At 36.9% G+C, this 18,198-nt stretch overlaps 1 long non-coding RNA gene across 1 annotated transcript in view; it reads right to left on the bottom strand.

Moving 5' to 3' along the window:
• Positions 1–604: 604 nt before the first annotated feature.
• Positions 605–18,198, bottom strand: part of LOC110129827 (uncharacterized) — a 241,907-nt gene continuing 224,313 nt past the window's right edge. Inside the window, exon 7 of the long non-coding RNA XR_011491799.1 lies at positions 605–842. This is a non-coding gene — a long non-coding RNA (uncharacterized lncRNA). The remainder of the gene's footprint in view (positions 843–18,198) is intronic.

The following is an 18,198-nucleotide window of genomic DNA, read 5'->3' as shown; positions in this document are numbered from 1 at the left end:
TTAAAACAATAAATATGAATGCAGTTGTATGCATTTATGGCTCTCAAGGCAGATCCAATTTCTTGAAATAAAATATATACTTAAAAACAGAATTGGTTCAGCTATACATTAAAATGAAACAGCCTAGTGCCTCTGGCTCTCTGAACTCTAATCATCCTGGCTTCTATGAAAAGATAATTGAATTTCTTATCTAAATATTGGATAGTCCTTACCAACTAAGTGAAAGTCAAAATTCTTTTCTGGATAAAACTTTAAATCACCAGGTATGATCCCGGGTTAATGACTCCAAGGACCACTATAAATTATATGTTAAAATAACTTTCAGATGATCTCAGTTACTTTTAAAAATGTGAATGTGAAAATCCATATTTCAAAATCAAGCAATTGTTCAAAAGCTGGTATATAAATTATAATTGACTGCTTCTCAATTTTCTAGTTGAGAGTCACCAAATTTTTACCATCATGAGATTATTTAAGTTGAAGTCATTTATACCTTGAAATTGTTATTTTAAAATCTCAGATGATACAGTTTGAACTTTATAATTCTCAATATTCCATACATTTCCAGATGTGTAAATAAATGAAGACCACCTATATTTGAACAAGAAAAGGCCTTTTATTCAGAATTAGTCTACCAACATCACTTGCATTGGCAAGGATTTCAAGGCAGTCAAGGAAGGATGAAAACTTTAAAGTGAAAAAAGAGAAGCCTTCTGCTATACCTGATGGGAAGTTGTCAGCATGAAGAACCTGGAGACAGGTCAACTTAGAAGGGCACCGTATGTGATTGGTTTGTGAATCGTGTTTGGTTTTCTCTGGTTGATCTGAAGTTAGAAGTAGGGCTAAAATCAAAGTGGCAGTTATTGATCAAGGTTCGTCTCTTGGGGCTGATTGCTATAGAGGGTGCTATTTGGCTTCCTTTCCTGGTTGCCTAAGAGGATGTGGATCACAGTTCTATGTTTTATTTATAGCCTGGCCATATTTCATTTGCATATTCAATCTCTCACAAATATAAACATATTTTATTATAAAATTATTTCTACTATAAAGTCCAATATTAATCTGTAGTAAAAGCTGTCCTTTAATGTATTAAAACTCTCTGATATTTATTTTTATCTCATCTACCAATTAAAATGTAATGTAAGGTATGAATTTTCACAGATCAAATCTTCAAAGGCATGTCAGAGATTTCCCCCCAACATTTCATAATATAAAAAGCCAAAGCTGTTAATCACTCAATAAATACAGGCATACGTCAGAGACATTGAAAGTTCAGTTCCACCCTGCCACAATAAAGCAGATATGGCAATAAAGCAAATCACACAAATTTTTTGATTTCCCAGTGCATAAAAATGTTATGTCTACACTATACTATAGTCTATTAAGTGTGCTATAATGATTTGTCTAAAAAGCAGTGGACAGACCTTAATTTAAAAATACTATATGGCATCACTCATTATCAGAGAAATGCAAATCAAAACCACAATGGGGTACCATCTCACACCAGTCAGAATGGCTGCTATCCAGAAGTCTACAAGCAATAAATGCTGGAGAGGGTGTGGAGAAAAGGGAAACCTCTTACACTGTCCGTGGGAATGCAAACTAGTACAGCTGCTATGGAGAACAGTGTGGAGATTTCTTTAAAAACTGGAAATAGAACTGCCATATGACCCAGCAATCCCACTCCTGGGCATACACACCAAGGAAAGAAGATCTGAAAGAGACACGTGCACCACAATGTTCATCGCAGCACTGTTTATAATAGCCAGGACATGGAAGCAACCTAGATGCCCATCAGCAGACGAATGGATAAGGAAGCTGTGGTACATAGACACCATGGAATATTACTCAGCCATTAAAAAGAATTCATTTGAATCAGTTCTAATGAGATGGATGAAACTGGAGCCCATTATACAGAGTGAAGTAAGTAAGCCAGAAAGATAAAGACCATTACAGTATACTAACACATATATATGGAATTTAGAAAGATGGTAATGATAACCCTATATGCAAAACAGAAAAAGAGACACAGATGTATAGAACAGACTTTTGGACTCTGTGGGAGAAGGCGAGGGTGGGATGTTTTGAGAGAACAGCATCAAAACATGTATATTATCTAGGGTGAAACAGATCACCAGCCCAGGCTGGATGCATGAGACAAGTGCTTGGGCCTGGTGCACTGGGAAGACCCAGAGGGATCGGGTAGAGAGGGAGGTGAGAGGGGGAACTGGGATGGGGAATACATGTAAATCCATGGCTGATTCATGTCAATGTATGACAAAAACCACTACAATATTGTAAAGTAATTAGCCTCCAACTAATAAAAATAAATGGAAAAAAAAATACTATATGGCTAAAAGATGCTAAACATTATCTGACAACTCAGGATTGCCACAAACTTTCAATTTGTAAAAAATGAGTATGTGTGAAGCATAATAAAACAAAGTACAATTAAAAAACTAAACATTTAAAACATGATTCAGAAAGTTACCATCCATATAGCCCCTAATTAGTCATTCTTTGCAACTTAGCCTGGTTACAAATCCATATGCTTAGGATATAAGAATGCTTAGGATTCCTCATACTCTGCTTTGACACCAGGTTAGAACACACTGGACCCCAAGGAGATCACTGGCCTCCTGGACTCTTGGTCTTCTCTGACTGCTGCTATTATGACCAACGTCCTGACTTTAGCAAAAAAGACCTGTGTATCCTATAAAGATCTAAAAATTCTACTGGCTTTATTGTCTAGTATTTATTTCTTAAAGATAGTCTAGGATACTCACATGTTTATTTCCTTACCAACGAAGAAGACAATTTTTGGCTTCTATATGAGCTGTACTAAAGTTATTTTGTTAGAATAACTAAAATTTCAAAGCATTGTAAATCAATAAGTACAACAAAGCAAAGAGTGGTGAAAAGGATATCTTAAAATCAGTCTCATTTCAAAAGCATTTCCTGAAAGCCTGAGAAAAACTTGATGAAAGCATTTTCGTGAGAAAAAATTTGATGAAAGTATTTTCTAAGCTAACTGCTGACACCGAAAACCATAAATGTACTTCCTTAATATTAAAATTAAACTCAGCAAAAAGTAACAAAAAAAAATTTGAGAGTTCATGTTCCTAGCGTCTCTTTCATTCCACCTATACCAATTTAATATACACATTCTTAATAATTGTGATTGGATTGTTCATAAAGATTTCATAAGATATTAAATACTTTAAATACCTTAGATATTAAACACCTTATTTAAAACAAACTAGCCACCATCTCAAGTTTTTCCACTGTTCACTGCTTTTATAGAACATGCATGCTAGATAAGTTTCAAAGAAAAAGAAAAGTAAAAAGGATTTTTTTGCTTTTCTGATGCACTTGCTTTAATTTTCTGTTTGATATCCATTTGGATATCAAGCAATTCATTGTAAGGCAACTTTATTTGTACATTTGTGCTTAGGTTGCTTAAAATATTTAAATGCAAAAAAAAAGTGTTACAAAACTAATGAAAGTAAACAACAGGTAACTTTTAAACAATGGAATACGAATAATTTCTGCCCTTCTCTAGACAAAACTGGATCACAACTTAGTCTAAAGGAACACTTCCACAACTATTGTCAAAAGTATGCACACTGAGATTGTGTGCTCCACGGTACACACAGTGCAAAATGTACAAAGCTTCTGTTAAATCCGTTTCATTTGTATTTACTAATTAAGGTGATTTTAAGACTTACATGTCCTCTAAGCAGCACCTAGCCCAAACAATAAGATGTTTAAACAAGTTATCTTCCAGGAATTTGGAGTCACCTCCAAATCCAAGCACAAGTTGAGCTGAGAGTCAGCTGTGTCAAGTTCTAGTTGAGCTGATGAAGACTGGATAGGACCACTGACCATCCAACTGGACAAGCAGGAGTGTCCGTCCACTCAGCGACCTTTTGAATGAGCAGAGACCTATAGCTGAGTTATTCCTGAGCAGAACAATGATTACTCCACTTTTTTCCAATCACATTTCCCATGCTCTCCACGCCTCAGACCACCCTGCTTCTTTATTCTTTATACCACAAATACAACAAGCCCCTTGCCTTAGGGGAGGCTGACTTGAGACCTTTACTTCCATCTCCTCACTGGGATACCTTGCCAATTAATTCTCTTTTTGCTGTAAACTTCAGTGTCTCAGCATTTTGGCTTGCTGTGCATCAGGCAAAACAAACCTGGTTTGGTAATAATATCCATGGAGATCCATTTTGACTATAGTCTTGTAATTTCTCCAATCCTTAAAGTACTGACAACAACTATATCTATGATAGGAACCAATTTTCTCTCCTGCCCCACACCAGGAAAAACCAATATGCAGGTAGTTTTCTCTGCTTAGATATAGAGGCAGTTTTAACACAGGTCCTTGCAAAGCCACAATGTAGAAAAGGTACTATGTATAAAATTTCCACATCTCCATATTGTTCACCTCAAGATGAAGATAACTCTCAACAAATTGGTTTTAGAGGGAACATAATTCAACATATGATTGCCAGGAGAAATATCAATAACCTCATATATGCATATGACACCACTCTAATGGCAGAAAGTGAAGAGGAACAAAAGAGCCTCTTGATGAAGGTGAAAGTGGAGAGTAAAGAAGCTGGCTTAAAATCCAACATACAAAAAATGAAGATCATGGCATCCAGTCCCATCACTTCATGGCAAATAGATGGAGAAACAATGGAAACAGTGACAGACTTTATTTTCTTGGGCTCCTAAATCACTGCAGACAGTGACTTAAGCCATGAAATGAAAAGATGCTTGCTCCTTGGAAGAAAAGCTATGACAAACCTAGACAGCATACTAAAAGCAGAGGCATTATTTGCCAACAAAGGTCCATCTAGTCAAAAGTATGGTTTTCTCAGTAGTCATGTATAGATGTGAGAGTTAGACTATAAAAAAGGCTGAGGGCCAAAGAATCAATGCTTTCAAATTATGGTGCCAGAGAAGACTTTTGAGAGTCCCTTGGACCACAAGGAGATCAAACCAGTCAATCCTAAAGGAAATCAACTCTGAATATTAATGGAAAGGACTGATGCTAAAGCTCCAATATTTTGGCCACCTGATGCGAAGAGCTGATCCTTGGAAAGGACCCTGATGCTGGGAAATATTGAGGGCAAGAGGACAAGGGGTGACAGAGGATGAGATGGTTGGATGGCATCACCAACTCAATGGACATGAGTTTTAGCAAACTCCGGGACATAGTGAAAGACAGGGAAGACTGGTGTGCTCCAGTCCATGGGGTCGCAAAGAGTTGGACACAACTGAGTGACTGAACAACAACCACCCCACCTCAACATAATAAAAATCATACACAACAAGCCCACAACTAATATTATACACAACGGTGGAAAGCTAAAAGTTTTTCCTCTAAGGTCAGGAATAAGATAAGGATGCCCACATTCACCATTCTTATTCAACATAGTACATGAAAAGTTAGATAAATTAGACAATAAAAATAAGTAAAAGGTATCCAAATTAGAAAGGAAGAAGTAAAACTGTAACTATTTGCAGTTGACATGATATTATATATAGAAAACCCTAAGACTCCACATAAATGCTTAGAACGAATTACAAAAACAAATTTAGTAAAGTTGCAAGATGCAAAATCAATATCAAGATCAGTTACATTTCTTTACCCTAATAGCAAACTGTCAGAAGAATAAATTAAGAGAACAATCCCATTTACAGTTGCATCACAAAGAATAAAACACCCAGAAGTAAATTTAACCAAAAACGTGAGACTTGTACTCAAAAATTGTAAGACATTGATGAGAGAAGTTGAAGTCAACACAAAGAAATGGAAAGCTATTTAATGCTCATGGACTAAAGGAATTAATACTGTTAAAATGTCCATGCTACACAAAGCAATTTACAGATTCAGTGCAATCTCTATAAAAATTTCAATGGCATTTTTCATATAAGTAGAACAATCTGAAAATTTGTTTGGAACCACAAAAGACCCTGAATAGTCAAAGCAATCTTGAGAAAGAGCAAAGCTAAAGACATCAAGCTCAGTGATTTCAAATTATGTGACAAAGCTATATTAATCAAAACAGTATGGTACTGGCATAAAAAGAGACACATAGATCCATGGAACAGAATAAAAAGCCCAGAAATAAACCCATACATATACAGTCAATTAATTTATGGCAAAGGAGCCAAACGAGACAATGGGAAAAGACAATCTCTTCAATAAATCATGTTGGAAAACTGGACAGCCACATGCAAAAGAATGAAACTGAACCCAAATCTTAGGCAATATATAATAATCAATTCAAAATGGATTAAGCACTTGAATATGAGACCTGTAACTATATTACTTCTAGAAGAAAGTAGACAAAAAGCTCCTTGACACTGGTCTTGGTGATTATTTTCTGGATCTAATGCCAAAAACAGGAATAAACTAGTGTTACTATATCATAGCAAAGGAAACTATCAATAAGATGAAAAAGCAACCATTAGAATGGGAAAAAATATTTGAAAATCATATATCTGATAAAGGGTTAATATCCAAAATATATAAAGAACTCATATAGCTCAATAGCAAAAGAAAAAGACAAATAATCTGATTAAGAAATGGGAAGAGGATCTGAATAGACATATTTCCAAAGAAGTCATACATATGGCCAACAGATCCATGAAACTGTCCTTGACATCATAATTATTAGAGAAAAGTGAATGTATGGCAAAAACCACCACAACATTGTAATTAGTCTCCAATTAAAATAAATAAATAAATAAAATTTTAAAAAATTAAAAGTTATCACCTTACCTTATAACTGCTAAAATGTGTATTATCAAAAAGATAAAAAATAACAAGTGTTCATGAGGATATAGAGAAAAGGGAACACTTGTGCTCTGTTAGTGGGAATGTAAATTGGTATAACTACTAGGGAAAACAGTATGGAGGTTCCTCAAAAAATTAGAAATATAAATAACATATGATCTAGAAATTCCACTTTCAGATATTTATCCAGAGGAAACAAAACACTAACTTGAAAAGTTATCTGCACTTCCAGACTCACTGCAACATTATTTATAATAGTCAAGACATGGAAAGAAACTAACTGTCCATCAGTGGATGAATGAAGAAAATATGGAAATATGTATATATACAATGGAATATTACTTAGCTATAAAAAAGAAGAAAGCCTTGCAACAACATGGACAGAACTTGAGAACATTATGCTAAGTGAACTAAATCAGACAGAGAAAGACATACTGTACAATGTCACTTACATGTAGATACTAAAATACAACAAGAATAAGGGAAAAAATGAATGCATGGATACAGAGAACAGGTTGGCGGTTTCCAAAGGCAGAGGTTGGAGGATGGGTGAAACGGATAAAAGGCATCAAAAGATACAAATCCAGTTATAAAATAAATAAGTCATGGGATAGAACACACAGCATGGAAACTATAGTTAATAATATGGTAAAGGCATACCTTGTTTTACAGCACTTGAATTTATTGCACTTGACAAATATTACTATTTTTTCTGTTTTATTGTTGTTTGGGGGGGGTGTTTGTTTGTTTATAACACTATATTTTAAATGGATTACTAACAAGAACATACTATACAGCATAGGAAATTCTGCCCAAAGTTATGTGGCAGCCTGGATAGGAGGGGAGTTTAGGGAAAAATCAGTTCAGTTCAGTTCAATTCAGTCAATTCAGCCTTCCTAGGGCCCACCTGACTTCCAGGATGTCTGGCTCTAGGTGGGTGATCACACCATCGTGGTTATCTGGGTCAATATCTTTTTTGTATAGTTCTGTTTTTTACTCTTACCAGCTCTCCTTGATATATTCTGCTTCTGTTAGGTCCATACCATTTCTGTCCTTTATTGTGCCCAAATTTGCATGAAATGTTCCCTTGGTATCCCTAATTTTCTTGAAGAGATCTCTAGTCATTCTCATTCTATTGTTTTCCTCTCTTCCTTTGCATTGATCACTGAGGAAGGCTTTCTTTTATCTCTCCTTGTTATTCTTTGGAGTTCTGCATTCAAATGGGTATATCTTTCTTTTCTCCTTTGAGTTTCTTAGCTATTGTAAGGCCTCCTCAGACAACCATTTGCCTTTTTGCATTTCTTTTTCTTGGGGATGGTCTTGATTCCTGCCTCCTGTACAATGCCACAAACCTCCATCCATAGTCCTTCAGGCACTCCGTCTATCTGATCTAATCCCTTGAATCTATTTCTCACTTCCACTATATAATCATAAAGGATTTGATTTGGGTCATACCTGAATGGTCTAGTGGTTTTCCCTACCTTCTTCAATTTAAGACTGAATTTTACAATAAACAGGTCATGATCTGAGCTACAGTCACCTCCTGGTCTTGTTTTTGCTGACTGTATAGAGTTTCTCCATCTTTGGCTGCCAAGAATATAATCAACCTGATTTTGGTATTGACCATCTGGAGATGTTAACATTTTTTTACAAGAATGAAGGTTTGTTGCAACCCTTCATTGTCAGATGATGATTAGCATTTTTAGCAATAAAGTATGTTTTAATTAAGGTATATACATTTTTTTTTTTTGGCATAATGCTATTGTGTACTTAATGGACTCTACTAACTATTCAGTTCAGTTCAGTTTAGTCACTCAGTCGTGTCCGACTCTGCAACCCCATGAACTGCAGCACGCCAGGCCTCCATGTCTATCGCCAACTCCCGGAGTCCACCCAAACTCATGTCCACTGTGTCGGTGATGCCATCCAACCATCTCATCATCCATCGTCCCCTTCTCCTCCTGCCCTCAATCTTTCCCAGCATCAGGGTCTTTTCAAATGAGTCAGCTCTCCACATCAGGTGGCCAAAGTATTGGGGTTTCAGCTTCAACATCAGTCCTTCCAATGAACACCCAGGACTGATCTCCTTTAGGATGAACTGGTTGGATCTCCTTGCAGTCCAAGGGACTCTCAAGAGTCTTCTCCAACACCATAATTCAAAAGCATCAATTCTTTAGTGGTCAGCTTTCTTTATAGTCCAACTCTCACATCCATACATGACCACTGGAAAAACCATAGCCTTGACTAGACAGAACTTTGTTGGCAAAGTAATGTCTCTGCTTTTTAATATGCTATCTAGGTTAGTCATAACTTTCCTTCCAAGGAGCAAGCATGTTTTAATTTAACTCTTATATGCTCTGGGAAATCAAAAAATTTGTGTGACACAATATTGTCAGTTAAGTTGCTCCGTCGTGGCCGACTCTTTGCGACCCCATGCACTGTAGCACTCCAGGCCCCCCTGTCCATCACCAGCCCCCGGAGCTTGCTCAAACTCATGTCCATCCAGTCATCCACTGAGTTGGTGGTTCCATCCAACCACCTCATCCTCTGTTGTCCCCTTCTCCTCCTGCCTTCAATCTTTCCCAGCATCAGGGTCTTTTCCAAGGAGTCAGTTCTTCACATCACCATATTGTAATGTTCACTTTATTGTTGTGGTCTGGAACTGAGCCGACAAAAACTCCAAGATATGCCTGTATTGTTTACTTGAAAATTACTAAGAGAGTACAAGTTATCAACACAAGAAAAAAGCATTAACTATATATGATGAGGGATGTCAACTAGATTCATTGTGGAAATGTTTTACAATATATACACATATCAAATTGCTATGTGTACACCTTGAGACATATGTTTAATGTCAATGATATCTCAATTTAAAAAATCTAATTGATAATAGCCAAATGATAAAATACTTGGAAAATGTAATAAAGGTTCAAAACCTATATGAAGAAATAACAAAACCTTATTAAAGCAAGATATAATATCTTGTTAAAATAAGAGCTGAATAACTGGAAAAGCAAATCAGGTCTGAATGTACAATTAAAAAATAAGAAAGAGAAAGAGAGAAAAGGTAAATTTCTAAGTATTAACTGACTGTATTCCCCTAACATTAAACAAAAACCTTATGGGAAAAAAATAGAAATTGAAATAAAATTAATATACACTTGTCAAAAAAATCTATTTCTGGGTCAGTATGGATAACAAATGTGTAAATTTCAAAATGCTATAGATAAGAGTTGGGAGGCTGGGTAATTTGCCCCTCCTTCTCCTGCTTCAACACTTGGGCATCCAGTGTTCACAATGTCAAGTCACCTCTTATGCCTCTCATGTTAGGCATGCCTAGCATGCCCAGCATGTTACCAAGCTATCTGTGTGATTCTTAAATGTATCAAGTTCAGCAATGGCATCATCAAAAGCTGACAATCTTTTGACAGATTAATATATAAAGAAAATAAGGTATACATATATGATAGAATAGTATTCAGCCATTAAATAGAGGGAAATTCTACTCTTTGCAACAATATGGATGAACTTTGAGGGCATTGTGCTAGTGAAATAGTCAGACTGAGAAAGAAAAAAAAAATATATATATATATATAATCTTTATATACATACATCTCACTTACATGTGAAATCTAAAATAAATTCATAGAAACAGAGTGAGACTTGTGGTTGCTGGGGGGAGGGTAATTGAGTAAAGATGGTTAAATGGTACCAACCTCCAGTTATAAGATAAATAACATATATTTATTTTCTAACATGTTATCTAATCTACAACATGATGACTATAGTTAATATTGTATTGTATATTTGAAATTGTAAGAGAGTAAATCTTAAAAGCTCTCATCACAAGGAAAAAAAGTGTAACTATGTGAGGTGATAAATAGCTCAGCTTATTGTGGTAATCATTTTGCAGCACATGCATTTTTCAAAACTTCAAATTGTACACCTTAACATATAGTGTAATATGTCAATTATATTTCAATAAAATTGTAGGGGAAAAAGCTCTCTTTGCAAGAGAGCAGGCTTTCTCTAGGAAGTTTAGAATTGCACAATAGAACACAGAGAATTTACAGCCCAGACCCAATACAATAGGATGTTTTTGGTTGCATTTTCTTTTTCTGTCTTGAAAAGCATCTTGGTAGGCTTGCTGTGACTAATCCATAATCCTTTCTTGTCGTCACCAGCAGTAACCTGAACCAAGTAACAGTAGTAGTCTCCTTTCATTTTCAAGTAACTGACTTTGCTCTGGGCTTGTGAAACACTAGGAATGATTTTTTTTTTTTTTTCAAAAGAGACAGTAAATCACTTGCAGCTATCTCAGAGCTCACTGTCACCTTTCTCTCAGTTTTCTCAAGCCATTGGAACCTTCCCTCATTTTCTCAGCATTTGAGACAATCCTCCAAGACAATCTATGGGCTCTGTACAAGATTTTCATAAGCAACTGGGAGAAGATGAATTCAGCTTCTTGTTCAGACTTCATGAAGGCAGCCATGTCAACATACCCTCAGCTTGCTTGCCCAGTTTGGCTTTTGCACCAGCATATTTTCAACCATGACTGGAAGTTAGAGCCAGAGGTGGGTCATAGTGGATGGAAAGGGGTTCTGCTATCTCTGAGCATTGGCAGTGGCAAGGCTAAAATTGTCCCTGGATCCTGCTACTCACATATTCTATCTCCAATTTGTGGAAGTGAATGTGAAAGAAGTAAAAATTGTATTACATCCTCATCCTTCAATTCACCAGAGCAGCTTCCTTTTCCTTGTGGAAGAGAATTCCAAACTGAACCCATGAAATCTTGCAGAAATTGAACTCAGAAAATGATAAATATTTATCCCATCACCAACCTTTTCAGTAAAACTCTCTAGCCTTTTACAGAGTTAGGGAATAATTCTTAGTTATTCAGGTGACTGCCTTGGGTGTCTCTGCTTCCTTCTGTTACCATAAGTACAGTAATTTGAATAAAAATCAGCTTCTTTATCTACATTTTCTTTTAAAAATCCTTGAAACCTCTGGTGTTACAACAGTTGTATATAATACAGCAAAGGTATAATTATGTATTAGCATTGTCTCTAACTACGTAGCTTAATTCTTAAATTTACCTATGCTGGACAAAGAATGTTGCCTGTTACATCAATAAATGATAGATTACAACCATTAAGCCATTGGCCACTGCAACAGCCCCCACCATCCAAGGGGATTCAGATTGGAGAAAGGAGGATACTAGCTCTAAATAGTTCAGGTGCAAATCAAAGGAATGATTTCAATGAGTTTAGACTCTTGCATCTCTCATGCATCATAAGGTACTAAATTTATGAACTTGAGATGCCTGGTGTTTCTTTAACAGTAATCTTTCCATGTTCTGACTACCTGTTTTTTTTTTTGTTGTTGTTGTTGTTGTTGTTGTTTATTTCTTCTTTTAGCAAAACTCCTGTATATTCTGGCTCCTCCCTCACCTCTTCAGAATAGTCCCTCAAGGCTATCTGAGATGTCTGTCCTGAGCTTAATCAGTATCTCTGCCAAATAAAGCATAATTCTTCAGTTTTAGGTTGTGCACCTTTTTTTTAGTCAACACCTAATTAATGCAAAAATTTCCAAAAATTGGATGTTTTTCTTAAAAGTAACTTGCACTATGGTTTACGACCCTATTTTAGAAGAATAAGCAAAACTTAAATCTTCTCAAATATATAATTTCAACATGTTAATTTAGCAAAATGTGGCATGACAATTTGAAATTAACAAGTAACTTGTAATTTTATACATTAAAAATGCACAAAATATTTGATAACTTTTTTAATCTATTCTAGTAAAGCCAACTGTGTTCATGATTAAAGTTGGATATATTAAAAAGACCAAAAGAAAAGCCCATTTAGCTGTCCAAAAAAGAATCATTATCACAAAACCAAATCATCAAAAATCACAATAATGAGCCTCAAGTAGAACTTATTGTATTATGCTGCAGTATTTCTCCTTAAAACAAAATTGCATGTATTTTCATATAAACAGATATCATAGACCCTTCCTGTAAGTTATTAAGTTATTGTTTTGTATCATGATGATAAGTAAGGTAAGTGAAAGTCGCTCAGTCGTATCTGACTCTTTGTGACCCCATGAGCTATACAGTTCATGGAATTCTCCAGGCAGAATACTAGAGTGGGTAGCCTTTCCATTCTCCAGTGGATCTTCCCAACCCAGGAATTGAACCAGGGTCTCCTACATTGCAGGTGGATTCTTTACCAGCTGAGCTACTAGGGAAGCCCCTAGTTTAAGCCCTTTTAATATTAAAAGCTCCTGATTTCCCTAAGAGCAAGTGATTTACAAGACTTTCCATCATAAACTATTTATCTGTCCCTTTGAGATATAAATTTTCTCCTAGCCTTTTGCCCATTTTACAACTCAAGAACATCTTACTCAAGGACCTGGGAATCATCCCTTTGCAATTTTTTTTTTCCATTTATTTTTATTAGTTGGAGGCTAATTACTTTACAACATTGCAGTGGTTTTTGTCATACATTGAAATGAATTAGCCATGGATTTACATGTATTCCCCATCCCGGTCCCCCTCCCACCTCCCTCTCCACCCGATCCCTCTGGGTCTTCCCAGTGCACCAGGCCCGAGCACTTGTCTCATGCATCCAACCTAGGCTGGTGATCTGTTTCACCCTAGATAATATACATGTTTCGATGCTGTTCTCTTGCAACATCCCACCCTCGCCTTCTTCCACAGAGTCCACAAGTCTGTTCTATACATCTGAGTCTCTTTTTCTGTTTTGCATATAGGGTTATCTAAGTATCAAGAAAGACAGGGATCTTAACTCCCAGTCTTTGTGGAAAGATAGAAGTCTATCTTTGATAAGTACCATTAGCAAACACAGATGGCCTAACACACTGAACAACCTCCTCTGAAGTCCTCTAATACTTTTCCATCAGCTCAGCACAGGGCTTAAAAATCCTCTGGCCTCTGTTTCCCAGGGTTGGGTTAAATCTCTCTACCCTATTGCAACAGCCTTGAATAACACCTTTCTTTCCTGTTGAACTGTGTCCAGCATAATTTTTCTTTGACATTGTCTGTAGAATTTTTCACTTTATCCAAGAAATGTGTTCATTAACTGCCAACTATTTGAAAGGTCCTATCTTGGGCACTATCAAAATGAATGTTTCCCCTTAGAGGCTATATTTGAATGTAAATATAGAGGGTCTTAATCAAGACTACAATTTGGAACAAGTTTTTTACCAGTGTTTTCAGATTCTTTTTTTTAAATTACCTTCTCTAGCTAAAATGAGTGCATTTTCCCTCCTTCCAGGTACCTCAGTAAAACACATGGAGTTGCAGAATGAAAAAAAAGTCCAAATCCTCTGGTCTAACTGATTTGTTTCCTTAAAGGTGTTATGGTTTTAGATTTTATATTTAGGTCTATAATCCATTTTGTATTAATATTTTATATAATGCAAGTTTAAGATTAGACTTGTTTTTGGCACAGAAGTATCCAATTATTCCAGGCTATTTCTTGAAAGCAATGACCCTGTCTCCAGTTAACTGCCTTTGTGTTTTTGTCAAATATCAACTTTTCATATTCATGAGTCTTTTTCTAGACTCCTTCAATTCCATTGATTTGCTTAACTTTATGCCAATATCCCGGTCTTGATGTTGTAGCTTTACAATAAACCTTGAAATCAGGTTGTATTAACCACTAACTTCTTTTCTTTATTAAGCATCTTTAAATTTGGGGGTGACATGTATTTCTGAAGGTCCCCAGAGAAAGAAGACAAAGCAAAGCTATCTAGATATGAGAAGACATTTTTGGTCTAAGCCATTTTGTGATCTAAAAGTGGCCACAATGCTTGTCCTTGAACAGGTCTCAACAATTAAAGACCCTAAGGGAACAAAAGAGTACAGAAACATTGCCTGCTTTCAGACAAGGAAAGTTGTTCTCCAGTCATTCAGCTGGGTCCCACTCTTTGCAACCCCATGGACCAAAGCACGTCAGGCTTTCCTGTCTTCACTATCTCCCTGAGTTTGCTCAAACTCATGTCCATTGACTAGGGGATACCATCCAACCAACTCATCCTTTGTTGCCCCCTTCTCCTCCTTCCCTCAATCTTTTCCAGCATCAAGGTATTTTCCAATAGTTGGCTTTTCCTATCAGGTGGCCAAAGTGTTGGAGCTTCAGTTTCAGCATCAGTCCTTCCAGTGATTATTCAGGATAGATTTCCCTTAGGATTGACTAGTTTGATCTCCTTGCTGTCCGACATCACAGTTCGAAAGCATCATTTCACTGGTACTCAGTCTTTTCTTTGGTATTCAGTCTTCTTTATGATCCAACTCTAACATCTGTACGTGACTACTGGAAAAACCATAGCTTTGACTAGATGTAACTTTGTTGGTAAAAAGTAATGTCTCTGCTTTTTAATATGCTGTCTACATGTGTCATAACTTTTCTTCAAAGGAGCAAGTGTCTTTTAATTTCAATTCTGCAGTCACCATCTGCAGTGATTTTGGATCCCAAGAAAATAAAGTCTGTCACTGTTTCCATTGTTTCCCCATCTATTTGCCACAAAGTGCTGGGACTGGATGCTATGATCTTCATTTTTCTGAATGTTGAGTTTTAAGGCAGCTTTTTCACTGTCCTCTTCCATCTACATCAAGAGGCTATTGGTTCCTCTTCACTTACTGCCATTAGGGTGGTATCATCTGCATATCTGAGGTTATTGATATTTCTCCTGGAAATCTTGATTCCATCTTGAGCTTCAGCCAGTCTAGCATTTTGCACGATGTACTCTGCATATAAGTTAAATAAACAGGGTGATAATATACAGCCTTGGGCTTCCCTTGTGGCTCAGCTGGTAAAGAATCCGCCTGCAATGCGGGAGACCTGGGTTTAATCCCTGGGTTGAGAAGATCCCCTGGAGAAGGGAAAGGCTACCCACTCCAGTATTCTGGCCTGTAGAATTCCTGGGGTCTCAAAGAGTCAGACATGACTGAGCAACTTTTATTTTCACTTTCTTTCACTCTGCATATAAGTTAAACAAATAGAGTGATAATAATATACAGCTTTGACATACTCCTTTCCAATTTTTGAGCCAGTTCATTGTTCCATGTCCAGTTGTAACTGTTGCTTCTCTTCCTGCATACCGGTTTCTCAGGAGGCAGGTAAAGTGGTCTGGCACTCCCAGCTCTAAGCCTTTTCCACAGTTTGTAGTGACCCACACAGTCAAAGGCTTTAGCAAAATCAATGGAGATGTTTTCCTGGAACTCCCTTGCTTTTTCTATGATCCAACAGATGTTGGCAATTTGCTCTCTGGCTCCTCTCCCTTTACTAAATCCAGCTGGTACATCTGGAAGCTCTTTGTTCATGTACTGTTGAAGCCTGGCGAGCATGTGAAATGAGTGCAATTGTGTGATAGTTTGAACATTCTTTGGCATTGCCCTTCTTTGGGGATGGAATGAAAATCGACATTTTCCAGTCCTGTGGCCAATGCTGAGTTTTCAAGTTTGCTGTCATATTGAGTGTAGCACCTTAACAGCATCATCTTCTAGGATGTAAAATAGCACAGCTGGAATTCCATCACCTCCACCAGCTTTGCTCATAGTGATGCTTCCTAAAGCCTACTTCAAACTCCAGGATGTCTGGCTCTAGGTGAGTGATCACACCATCATGGTTATCCTGGTCATTAAGACCTTTTTTGTATAGTTCCTCTGTGTATTCTTGCCACCTTTTTTTTTTTTTTAATTATTTATTTATTTTACTTTACAACATTGTATTGGTTTTGCCATACATTGGCTTGAATCCGCCATGGGTGTACATGTGTTCCCCATCCCGAATCCCCCTCCGAACTCTTGCCACCTTTTTTAACGTCTTCTGCTTCTGATAGGTCCATACTGTTTCTGTCCTTTTTTGTGCCCATCTTTCCATGAAATGTTCCCTTGGTATCTAATTTTCTTGAAGAGATCTCTAGTCACTCCCATTCTGTTGTTTTCCTCTATTTCTTTGCAGTGTTCACTTAAGAAGGCTTTCTTATTTCTCCTTGCTATTCTTTAGAACTCTGCATTCAGATGGGTATATCTTTCCTTTTCACTTTGCCTTTCGCTGCTCTTTTTTTCTCAGCTATTTGTAAGTCCTCCTCAGACAAGCATTTTGCCTTTTTGCATTTCTTTTTCTTGGGGATGATCTTAATCACCACCTCCTATACAATGTTATGAACCTCTGTCCTCAGTCTTCAGGCACTCTCTCAGATCTAATCTCTTGAATCTATGTGTTACTTCCACTGTATAATCAGAAGGAATTTGATTTAGGTCAAATGGCCTAATGGTCGTTTGAATGACCACTGAATGGCCTAGTGGTCATCCCTACTTTCTTCAATTAAAGTCTGAATTTTGCAATAAAGAGTTCATAATATGAGCCACACTTATCTCATGGTCTTGCTTTTGCTGACTGTATAGAGCTTCTCCAACTTTGGTTGCAAAGAATATAATCAATCTGATTTCAGTATTGACTATCTGGTGATGTCCATGTGTAGAGTCGTTTCTTGTGTTGGTGGAAGAGGGTGTTTGCTATGACCTATGTGTTCTCTTGGCAAGATTCTGTTAGCCTTTGCACTGCTTCATTCTGTGCTCCAAGGCCAACCTTGCCTGTTACTCCAGGTGTCTCCTGCCTTCCTACTTTTGTATTCCAGTCCCCTATTATGAAAAGGACATCTTTTTTTTTTTTTTTTTTTTTGGTGTTAGTTTTAGAATGTCTTGTAGGTCTTCACAGAACTGTTCAACTTCAGGTTCTTTGGCATTAGTGATTGGGGCACAGACTTGGATTACTGTGATATTGAATGGTTTGCCTTGGAAACGAACAGAAACCATTCTGTCATTTTTGAGATTGCACCCAAGTACTGCATTTCAGACTCTTTTGTTGATTATGAGGGCTACACCATTTCTTCTAAGGGATTCTTGCCCACAGTAGTAGATATAAAGATCATCTGAATTAAATTCGCCTGTCCCCATTCATTTTAGTTCACTGATTCCTAAATATCTGATTTAGAACACTGATTCCTAAAATGACTATGTTCACTCTTGCCACTTTTTGTTTGACCACTTCCAATTTACCTTGATTCATGGACCTAACATTCCAGTTTCCTATGCAATATTGTTCTTTACAGTATTGGACTTCACTTTCACCACCAGACACACCCACAGCTGGGTGTTTTTTCCACGTTATCTCAGCCTCTTCATCCCTTCTGGAGCTATTTCTCTGCTCTTGTCCAGTAGCATGTTGGATACCTATCATCCTAGGGGGGTTCATCTTCCAATTCATCTTTTTGCCTTTCGTACTCTTCATGGGGCTCTCAAGACAAGAATGCTGAAGTGGTTTGCAATTCCCTTCTCCAGTGGA

The sequence above is a fragment of the Odocoileus virginianus genome, chromosome 16, assembly GCF_023699985.2.
Source record: "Odocoileus virginianus isolate 20LAN1187 ecotype Illinois chromosome 16, Ovbor_1.2, whole genome shotgun sequence".
NCBI lineage: Eukaryota > Metazoa > Chordata > Mammalia > Artiodactyla > Cervidae > Odocoileus > Odocoileus virginianus.
The sequence above is the reverse complement of the archived record's forward strand: the minus strand, read 5'-3'. Positions and strand labels throughout refer to the sequence as shown.